We start from the raw sequence: 11,279 nt of genomic DNA, 5'->3' as shown, positions 1-11,279 counted from the left end.
TTTCCCATTGACTGTAACTGTCTATGCCTGTTGACGACACGCACCCGGGGGGATTGTTGTGTCCGAATAAGTAGAAAGCCGAAGTGAGGTTATGAATCAGTTGCTAACTTTGCGTGTCCTCGTGTGAACGAGAGGATCCGCAGCGGCTCTTGGCAGCTTAAACACATCCCGGTGTTCAAAGTGGGGTGGCGGGCCGGCTCGTCGCCGTCTCGGCGGACGGAGCGGGAGTAAATGAAAGCGTTGTTTGGAGCCGTTGAACAAAGAGCTCGTCTTCCCATCTGCCATTGTTACCGGGCGGAGCGCCTGCTTTCTGACTTACTCAGAGGTGGTTTCGGACTCTAAAAGTAAGAGAACTACTCTGAAGTTTTTCTGTTTTTTTTTTTTTTTTTTTACCGGGGCATTAAAAAAAAAGAATCGGTTTTCATCATGTGTAGATTAATTCATGCGTCAACTTCAACTAGGAAATCCCATTAATAACCACCGGGCGAACGTTAAAGTCAGTTGGTGGGCTGCTGAGTTTGAAAGAAAACAATGATATCGGACGTTAACGGTAACTAACGGACGGATACCGGCCACATTCGGGTACTTTTTGGCTAACGTTCTATTCAAAATACAGGTTCAAATAGTAGCTAGCTTGCTAACTATATAAATGAACACTTCGGTGTTAAACTAAAGTGTAACTACGTACATTTTCTAACGGTTCAGCGTTGTGACTGTGTCCTTCAGACTTACTGTGTTAATAACCGCCACCTAGATTTAATGTGCGCAATTTCAACGTAAACAAGTCAGCGAGTTTGGATTCAGTTTATTAACGCGCTGTGAGCGCATAGTTACGGTATTTACACTCAGTCTAGGCTGCTATTTTGCTACTGCTAACAGTCCTAATGTTCCCTGACAGTGTGTATGACACGTATTAAATCAGTCTTTTCTACTTTTTCAATGGCCAGACAACAGCCTGGACCCATGTTAACGGCCTGTCATATGATTTCATTCATAATACACTGCAACAGGAAATTAACATGGGGCCATTTAGAAGGTTTACGGTCATTTTAACAACTGTTAAATGAGCTACAGTAACAGTGTAGCTGCGTTTCCACTACAACAATGTACCAGTCCAGTGTCCTGAGTCAGAATCAGCTGTGTCACCCAATCACAAACAAGTATTTTGACTCCCTTTTTTTTGTAATTGCTTTCGGTGTGATTACACAGACACAGAAATACAGCGAAGAACAAGGACAACAGAGCTGAAGAAATAAAGGTAAAGAATAGACAGGACTGTGGACACGAGAGATCACAGAGTGAAGAGAAAGTCAAGCCAGACTGCAATCTGAAATCTGGCAATTCAGGGTCTTCATTATCACAACAAAAAGTCCTAAAATACGAGTGAAAACGCAGACTCCAAACCAGGGTTGGGGATCGAGAACCGATTCCTACTTGGAAAAGTTTCAAAAATTCCAATAAAATCCAAATAAAATCGTCTCTTTATTGGAATCGTTTGGAGGATTTTGGTTTCAAATCCGATCCTCAAAAACCAGCGAGTCAGGGTACGGGAGGTGAGCCTTTGGCGGCCCAGGCCCCTCACTATCGGGGGGGGGTGGGGGGGGGGTATAGGTGAGCAGGTGTGACCGGCTGGGTGCTCGGGGTTTGTGTAATGTGGTCTCAACTTTGTGAAATGTTGTTGTTGTGTCCTGGGACCTGATTGATTAGTGTACAATGGATTTGCTGCATGACTGTGTAACTCACACCATGTAGTTTAAAAAAAAAAAAAAGATATTCGGATTATATTTTCAGAAAAACCTGACCAGGGACCGGGTTTGCACATTATCCTATTGGCTAGAAGCCTTTCATGTAACACATCTACACATGTTGTTATGGCCATGCATGTAATAATTATGTAATAATGTGCGCTACATTGTCCCTGACAAGTAAACTGATAAATAAAAATATTGCGTTTTGGGTCGGAGAGAAACATATTTTCGATTGCTCTGCATATCTGGCACATATTGCAGGATTGATGATAAATTTGACTTGAAATAAACAATAAATACAGAAACGAGTATATACTACATGGCTGTTTAAGATTAACAAAACTGAATTCACTAGAAAAGCAAGATAAAACAATGCCGCGCCGTCTCCATTGTACTTTTGCCAAAACATGGTGGTGCGACATTACACTGCCATGTTTGAATGCTACTGGGGGGGGGGTTGCAGGGGCAGGTTGACGTGGCCAGCCAGTTGAGTTTGTTATGCTGCTTGTGTTGACAGGTGAGGGGCGGCCGGCGCTCCAGTCATGACCTCTGGCAATGGGAACACTAACAGCAACAGCAGCCAGCACAATGGAGAGAGCAAAGCAGCCCAGGCCGTAGTCACGTCCCACGTCCTCACCCACCTGATAGAGGGCTTCGTCATCCAGGAGGGGGCCGAGCCGTTCCCTGTGGGTACTGGGCCTCTGATTGGGTCGCTCTGCAGTCACAAATACACGTGTGGCGCCTTTCCAGTAGAGCCGACCGAGGAAGGGTTTTTAAGGCCGATACCGATACGAATATTTGGTTATTTAAAAATCTGATATGCCAATATATATATATATTATATATATATATATATATATATATATATCGGCCGATATATGCAGTATTAAAAAAAAATAATCCAGAAACGCTTTACATAACATTAACAGATTTCCCTAACATTAGTTATTTGTAGTTATTTATGAGTTCTCACTAAAAAAATATGATTATTAGTTAATAACAGAACAGAGGAACATCCAAGTATATTAAAGTTCTGATAAATAAAATGTATAAAAATACAAACTTAAGATATTAAACATAAAGTCCTTTGAACAAAAACACAATAAAAAACAAGTGTTGCCAATAGGGACGCTGTAGAGCGTCCTCTGGTGGACAGACTATGCAACGCCATCACTAACAGGGACGTTGTAGAGCGTCCTCTGGTGGACAGACTATGCAACGCCATCACTAACAGGGACGTTGTAGAGCGTCCTCTACACCACAGATGCATTCTGGGATAGGAGATAAAAACACTCTGGGTTGTTTGCATTTCTTTGAACCAATCACAACCATCTTGGGCGGGATTGGGCGCTTTGGAACAAGAAGCTAGTGTTACGTGGTTAGTTTGCTCTTTTGAAGCGGCGTCAGCTGTCAAAATAAAGTACTTGTTTCCTGTCTGCAGGTGGAACGTCCGTCCTTCTCCATCGAGAGCCTGAGGAGACACACTGCAGACTCAAAGATGGACGGCTTCTCACCAAAGGGTAAAGGAACCAGTTCTGGTCCAACATTTGGAGCCGGCAAAAGAAAACACCACATAGAATAAGAAGTGTAGTTAACTGTTGGAACCCAAAGATAAGGGCAAAGTCACTCGAGTAGTTATAGTCTGATAGAACATTAATATAAAAGTGATCGAGTCGCTCATTGGCTGCAGCAGTAGATAGATAGATAGATAGATGGAGATATAGATGATAGATAGATAGATAGATAGATAGATAGATAGATAGATAGATAGATGATAGATAGATAGATGGAGATATAGATGATAGATAGATAGATAGATGGAGATATAGATGATAGATAGATAGATAGATAGATAGATAGATAGATAGATAGATAGATGGATGGATAGATAGATAGAAGATAGATAGATAGATAGAGAGAGATATAGATAGATAGAGAGAGAGATAGAGAGAGAGATAGATGGAGATATAGATGATAGATGGATAGATACATAGATAGATAGATAGATAGATAGATGGAGATATAGATGATAGATAGATAGATAGATAGATGGATGGAGATATAGATGATAGATAGATAGATAGATAGATAGATGGCGATATGGATAGATGATAGATAGATAGATAGATAGATGGAGATATAGATTGATAGATAGATAGATTTGAGATATAGATGATAGATAGATAGATAGATGGAGATATAGATGATAGATAGATAGATAGATAGATAGATGGAGTATGATAGATAGATAGATAGATAGATGATAATACATAGATGGCAATATGGATAGATAGATAGATAGATAGATGATAGATAGAGATAGATGGATGGATGGATAGATAGATAGATATTGATCCCAATAAAATGGAAAATTACAGTGTTACAGCAGCAAAATCAGTCACACAGCTCAGAATATAAATGAAATACTAGGATACAATATACATACATACAATAAACATGAAATAATAATAGGAATAAAATACGAGAACAAATATTTTAATATATATACAAGTTGAGAATACCAAAATGTGCACCTGCTTAGGTGCACATTTTGGTAACACGCAACATGCATTTTTCATTATTCATTATTGTTGAATTTAAATAACACGAGCTATTGAAGTCAGCTGATGCACGGTTACACCTCATTATCTCTTACCACTGGATCTCCGTGTGTAGCTGGTCTGCAGCGGTCCCACCAATCGGTCCCAAAAGGTCCCAGTTAGAGAGGACACGCCCTCCACATATTCTTTCTTCTTTGTAAATCTTTACAATCATCTCCCAAAAGAACCGAGCACGCCTGCCTTGCTGCATCATCCACATTTTTTTCCAAAACTCGACATTTTTAAAACCTCCAGGTTTTTAAAGTGGAAGCGCCCCGGTAAAAGGAGTGACAGAAGGAAGACTGCGTGCCATGTCGTGGACTCCTTCTCCCTCCACAGATGTGTTTAGATGTTTCTAGTAATGGTCCCTCTGCTGTGCCCCCCCCCCCGCGTCCAGCTGACTGTGTGTCCACTGTGTCCCCTCAGAGTTGAAAGCCCAGCAGGAGCCCATGCTGACCTGCGAGCTGTGCGGCAGGGTGGATTTTGCCTACGTCTTCAAGCGCTCCAAGAGGTTCTGTTCTACGGTGTGCGCCAAACGGTGAGGCAAAGCCGGGAAGACGGCATCTCGAGGTTGAGTCTGACGTAGGATGAGCAGACGTCCTGAAAAATTCGAGACAGTCCCGAAATCCAAGCAGTTGTCCCGCATCCTGCCCTAATTGTCCCAAAAATAAGAGCAAAGTCTCGAGAGCAGACGAGTAGTTATAGTCTGATAGAACATTAATTTAATGGGGACTGAGTCGTCCTGCAGCCAGCTCTCAACGGCTGCTCATTGGCTCAAGTAGAAATCGAAGCAGTAGATAGATATAGATAGATGATATATGATAGATGATAGATAGATGATAGATGATAGTAATAGATGGATAGATAGATGGATAGATGGATAGATGGATAGATAGATGGATAGATGATGATGGATAGATAGATGGATGATAGATGGATAGATGGATAGATAGATAGATAGATGGATAGATAGATGGATAGATAGATGGATAGATGGATAGATAGATGAGATGATAGATAGATAGATGGATAGATAGATGGAAATAGATAGTGATAGATGGATAGATAGATAGATAGATGGATAGATAGATGGATAGATAGATAGATAGATATAGATGGAAGATAGATGGATAGATAGATGGATAGATAGATGGATAGATAGATAGATAGATGTATAGATAGATAGATAGATGGATAGATAGATAGATAGATAGATAGATGGATTGATAGATGTATAGATAGATAGATAGATGGATAGATAGATAGATAGATAGATAGATAATAGATAGATGGATTGATAGATGTATAGATAGATAGATAGATAAATAGATAGATAGATGGATGGATGGATAGATGGATAGATAGATGTATAGATAGATAGATGGATGGATGGATGGATGGATGGATAGATGGATGGATGGATAGATAGATAGATAGATAGATACATAGATAGATGGATGGATGGATAGATGGATGGATGGATAGATAGAAAGATATTGATCCCGAAAAATGGAAAATCACAGTGTTCCAGCAGCAAAATCAGTCACACAGCACAGAATATAAATATAATGAGATACTAGGATACAACATACATGAAATATTAATAGGATAAAATACAAGAACAAATATTTGAATATATACAAGTTGGGGATACAAAAATGTGCAATTGCTTGATAAATATGTAAAATAAACCAATTGTGCGGGTTAGTGCAGTAGTGTGGTGTCTCAGAGTCTTATCAGCACCCAGTGATGACGGGTTAAAGAGTTCTATTTCCTGTGGAAGGAACGTAGGCGTGCGTAGACTCTACTTAGGCGACTAGGCACAAATTTTGGTAATACGCATTGCCATTTTTCATTAATTCATTGTTGAAATGGAGACTCAGGCTGATGAACACGTCTCCGCAGGTACCGGAAGGACTGGATTACTGCAGTTTTACGGGATGCAAGCAAAGATTTTTGTTGTCCTGTCTTGAATTTTCCCCATTCTCACCTGGTCACCCTAGTCCGACGTCTGTTGACAGGCCACGGCGTAGGGTCCGCCGTTGGTCGCTGTCTCAGCCACGGCGTCGCATCTCCCTCAGAAGCATAAATCACGCTTGAGTTTCAGCTCTCCGTGTTAACTTTCTTCGTAGCTACAACGTGGGATGCACCAAGAGAATGGGTCTCTTCCCGAACCGCAAAACCACCCTGGAGAACATGAAGAAACAAAGAGCGCTGAACGGAAACCACAAAAACTGCAGTTTAGAGTCGAAAAAGAAGGTGAGTGGTGGCTTTCAATTAATGGGATTTCATGCAATTTCTCACCGGGATCGATAACTCTTCATCTGCATGTAACAAATACAACCTGCAGTCCAACATGTCTTCTTTATCTGACCTAAAGCTCTTATCTCATCACGTCTCGGCTCCTCTCCTCCAGTCTTTGACCTGTCTGACTCTCCGACTGCTCCTCTGTGCAGAAGCTTCCTCCTCCTCCTCCTCCTCCTCCTCCTCCTCCTCCTCGTCCTCCTGCTGCTGCTGCTCCGTCCCCCGGTCTCTCGGCCCACCCTGCGCAGGGCGAGTCCAGCCAATGTTCAAACCTGACTGGGTACAAACCCCCCCCGTCCCCCCCGTCGGCCCACGGCTTCCTGCCCAGCGACCCGGGCCAGTGGAACATAGAGGAGGTCTACGGGTTCATCTCCCTCCTGCCAGGTGGGCGCCGCCTCAGCATAAGGGGGTCGTCCTGCAGCCAGCTCCCAACGGCTGCTCATGGGCTGCAGCAATAGATAGATAGATAGATAGATAGATAGATAGATAGATAGATAGATAGATAGATGGATAGATAGATGGATAGATAGAGATAGATAGAGATAGATGGATGGATAGATAGATGGATAGATAGAGATAGATAGATAGATAGATAGATAGATAGATAGATAGATAGATAGACAGACAGATAGATAGATGGATAGATAGATGGATAGATAGAGATAGATGGATGGATAGATAGATGGATAGATAGATGGATAGATAGATAGATGGAGATATAGATGGATAGATAGATGGATAGATAGATAGAGATAGATGGATAGATAGATAGACAGAGATAGATAGATGATAGATAGATGATAGATAGATGGATAGATAGATAGATGATAGATAGATAGATAGATAGATGTTTATTGATCCCAATAAAATGGGAAATCACAGTGTTACAGCAGCAAAATCAGTCACACAGCTCAGAATATAAATATAATGAGATACTAGGATACAATATACATGAAATATTAATAGGATAAAATACAAGAACAAATATTTGAATGCTTAGCTGACGATGCGAGTCCTCGTGTACGCTGACTGAGTGTGTGTTTGTGGGTGTGTGTGTTTGTGGGTGTGTTTGTTGGTGTATGTGTTTGTGGGTGTGTGTGTTTGTTGGTGTGTTTGTTGGTGTATGTGTTTGTGGGTGTGTGTGTTTGTTGGTGTGTTTGTGGTGTGTGTTGTTGGGTGTGTGTGTTTGTTGGTGTATGTGTTTGTGGGTGTGTGTATTTGTTGGTGTGTTTGTTGGTGTATGTGTTTGTGGGTGTGTGTGTTTGTTGGTGTGTTTGTTGTTGTGTATGGTGTTGTGGGTGTGTGTATTTGTTGGTGTGTTTGTTGGTGTGTTTGTTGGTGGTGTGTGTTTGGTTGGTGTTGTTGTTGGTGGGTGTTTGGTTTTGTTGGTGTGTTTGTTGGTGTGTGTTTGTGGGTGTGTTGTTGTTGTGTTGGTGGTGTTTGTGGGTTGTGTTTGTGGGTGTGTGGGGGTTGTTGGTGGTGTTTGTTGGTGTGTGTGTTTGTTGGTGTGTGTGTTTGTTGGTGGTGTGTTGTTTGTTGGTGTGTTTGTTGGTGTTGTGTTTGGTGGGTGTGTGTGTTTGGTTGGTGTGTTTGTTGGTGGTGTGTGTTTGTGTGTGGTGTGTTTGGTGTGTGTGTGTTTGTTGGTGTGTGTGTTTGTGTGTGTTGTGTTTGTGTGTGTGTTTGTGGTGTGTGTGTGTTTTGTGTGTGTGTTTGTTGTGTGTGTGTTGTGTTGGGTGTGTGTGTTTGTGTGTGTGTGTGGTTTGTTGGTGTGTGTGTTTGTGTGTGTGTGTGTTGTGTGGTGGTGTGTTGTGGGTGTGTGTGTTTGTGTGTGTTTGTTGGTGTGTGTGTTGTGGGTGTGGTGTGTGTTGTGGTGTGTTTTGGTGTGTGTGTTTGTGTGTTTGTTGGTGTGTTTGTTGGTGGTGTGTGTTTGTTGGTGTGTTGTTGGTGTGTTGTGTGTGTGTGTGTTTGTGTGTGTGTGTGTTTGTGTGGTGTTGGTGTGGTGTGTGTGTGTGTGTGGTGTGTTGTGGTGTGTGTGTGTGTGTGTGCTGGTGTGTGTGTGTGTGTTGTGTGTTGTGTGTGTTGGTGTGGTGTGGTTGGTGTGTGTTGTTGGTGTGTGTGTGCTGTGGTGTGTGTTGGATGTCCTGTGTTGTCGTGTGTGTTGGGTCGGTGCTGGTTTTGTGGTGTGTGTGGGGTTGTTGGTGTGGCGGGCTGCAGGTTTGTCCTGGAGATCGCCGAGGATTGTCCGGTCTCAGGATCGACGGCCAGGCCCTGCTGCTGCTGAAGGATGGACCCCCCACCTCATGGAACCATGAACATCAAACTGGGCCCCGTCGCTCAAGGATCTTCGCCCAGATCGCACCTCAAACTCGTAGCACCACCCCCCCCCCCCCCTTTACAAACACTCACTCACACACACCACACACACACACACCAAATCCTCGAGCAGCTCTGCTGGGACTGGACAAACATGGTGGGCTCAGGAAGATGAATCCAGGTTCTGGCCCCTGATTGTTTGATGGACGTTTTGTCGAAGCCTGCTGAAGACGAGGACGTCGGCTGGGACTGGTACACGGTTAACTTTACTCTGGCACCTCCCTAGGAAACCCTCACCCCGTAGTTTGACAGGAAGGGGGTGTTCGGTGGACTTGTTTGGATTGTTTTCACGATGTGTTCACTGCCCCCTGGGTTCCTGCATGGGGGGGCGGGGCTTTAAGTTGATTTGTTCTAGGATTTCTCCCAGGAGCGCGACTGTGAAGATTTGTGCTGTTTTCAGCCCAACATTTAGGGAAAACACACCTGCTGGATAACGTGATCAATGTCGAGGACTTACATTAAGTTAACTCTGATCCGGGACTTCTCCTCTTTCTTCTTCTTCTTCTTCTTCTTACGGTCCTGCACTGCTATCTTCTCAAATTCAGTGAAGGGACAATTTTAAAAATGCTAAACTCACTGGATGTTCGTGGCATCAGGCAGGTGACAATAAACAAGATTCAACTCCGACCCAGGTCTCTTCCATTAAAGGGGAACTTTTTTTTTTCAACCTGGACCCTTGTTTCTGTGGCCGATGGGAACAACAATCCTTAAAACTGGTCCAGTATGAAGCCAGATCGCTGCAGTCGGCAGCGATAACGGGCTACTATGTAGGTGTTACATCCAGAAAAAGTGCCGTTTTAGATTATTATTCTTAGTGTCTGACAACATTATGGAAAGGATCCCTGCAGAAGATGTCCTTTTTGTTAAAGAGAAAGATCTCTTTTGTTTAACCCTCGTGTTGTCTTCCCGTTAACTATGAACTCTTTTCAAAAGTTTTTGTCACTTTTTCTGATTTATTTGTCATTTTTTTCCAGCTTTTGGCGCTTTTTGTAAAACCTGAGCTAGTTTAACAATAATAGGTTTCACACTTATTCTTGGAAGTCATATTAGTTTTTAGTTTAAAAGGCAGAAATTATGAATTATTTTTGACTGATAGTTAAGATCAGAGGATGTTGAGCGGATCTCAGATGGGTAGACGTCAAAGTATAGTCCCGGATACTGTTTTGAAAACATGCTACAAGACTAAATAAACACCCTTGAATTCAATTAACGTAATCGTTAATTTACCTGGAGAATGTTTCCATGTTATTTTTGGGCAATTTGGTTGAAAAAAATCCATCTCTCTGATATAAAACACTTAGAAACGGGTCAGTTTGAACCAAGGACAACACCAGGGTTAACATCTAACAAGCTTGCTATCGCCAAACCCACCAGACTCCACTTAAATAAACAGTCACTTTATTAGCGTAAAACACATAATCATTCAAAGTCGACAGAAACAAATCAAAAACTATCACAACCGTCTTGCTTCACCATTCCACTGTTACAACAATCACCACTCTGGTTTGGTTAAAATTAACCCTTAATTCACCCATTTACATGTGAAGACATGCTGGCTCTATACACGCTAAAAGTAGTGATTATTTAAATGGAGTCTGGTGGGTTTGGTGCAGTTTCATGTTAAACTAAATGAATCTTTCTCTTTAACATAAAGGTCTAGCTCTGCAGGGATCTTTTCCATTAATGTTGTCAGACACTTAGGTAATAATCTGAGCCTGTCAATGGCAAAAAAAAAACACTTGTAGTGGATGCAAATTGAAGGTCCGCAATTGCCGAATAACATACACAAAAAACAGGAAAACGGGGTCAAGGTTGACGAAGTAACATAAGCATTTTTTTTTAGACCACTACTAACTATCTGTTTGCTGGGAACCAGGTTAACGAGAGCGCTGAAACTGGACCAAAACAGTAAATGTGAGGAATTCTAAGTAATGCCAACACTGTTGTTGCATCCACAAGATACAAGCCTTCCGTGAGCTCGGACCACCCCCCGCCCCACGCAGTTGCTAGTAGCCAAAGAAGACACGGAGGATAAAAAAAAAAAAAAACACGATTCATGGACTTTTCAGAAGATGCAATTATCTCTCACTACAGTTATTATAGTGAGAGTTGTGTGGAGATGATAATCTTAATTAGCTAAAATTAGCTAACGACTTATCTGGGAATGACTTGAATATGACGGTTATTTATATAAAAAACATTATGCACCAAAGCTTTAAATGACAAAAACATGTTGCTGTTCTAAACCAAGAAA

At 42.0% G+C, this 11,279-nt stretch overlaps 1 pseudogene; it reads left to right on the top strand.

The window, feature by feature from the left end:
- LOC116691933 (polyhomeotic-like protein 2) lies at nucleotides 1-10,674 on the top strand (annotated as a pseudogene).
- The last annotated feature ends 605 nt before the right edge of the window (nucleotides 10,675-11,279 follow it).

This window comes from Etheostoma spectabile, chromosome 7 (genome assembly GCF_008692095.1).
Source record: "Etheostoma spectabile isolate EspeVRDwgs_2016 chromosome 7, UIUC_Espe_1.0, whole genome shotgun sequence".
Lineage (NCBI taxonomy): Eukaryota > Metazoa > Chordata > Actinopteri > Perciformes > Percidae > Etheostoma > Etheostoma spectabile.
This window is presented reverse-complemented; position numbering and strand designations above follow the sequence as displayed.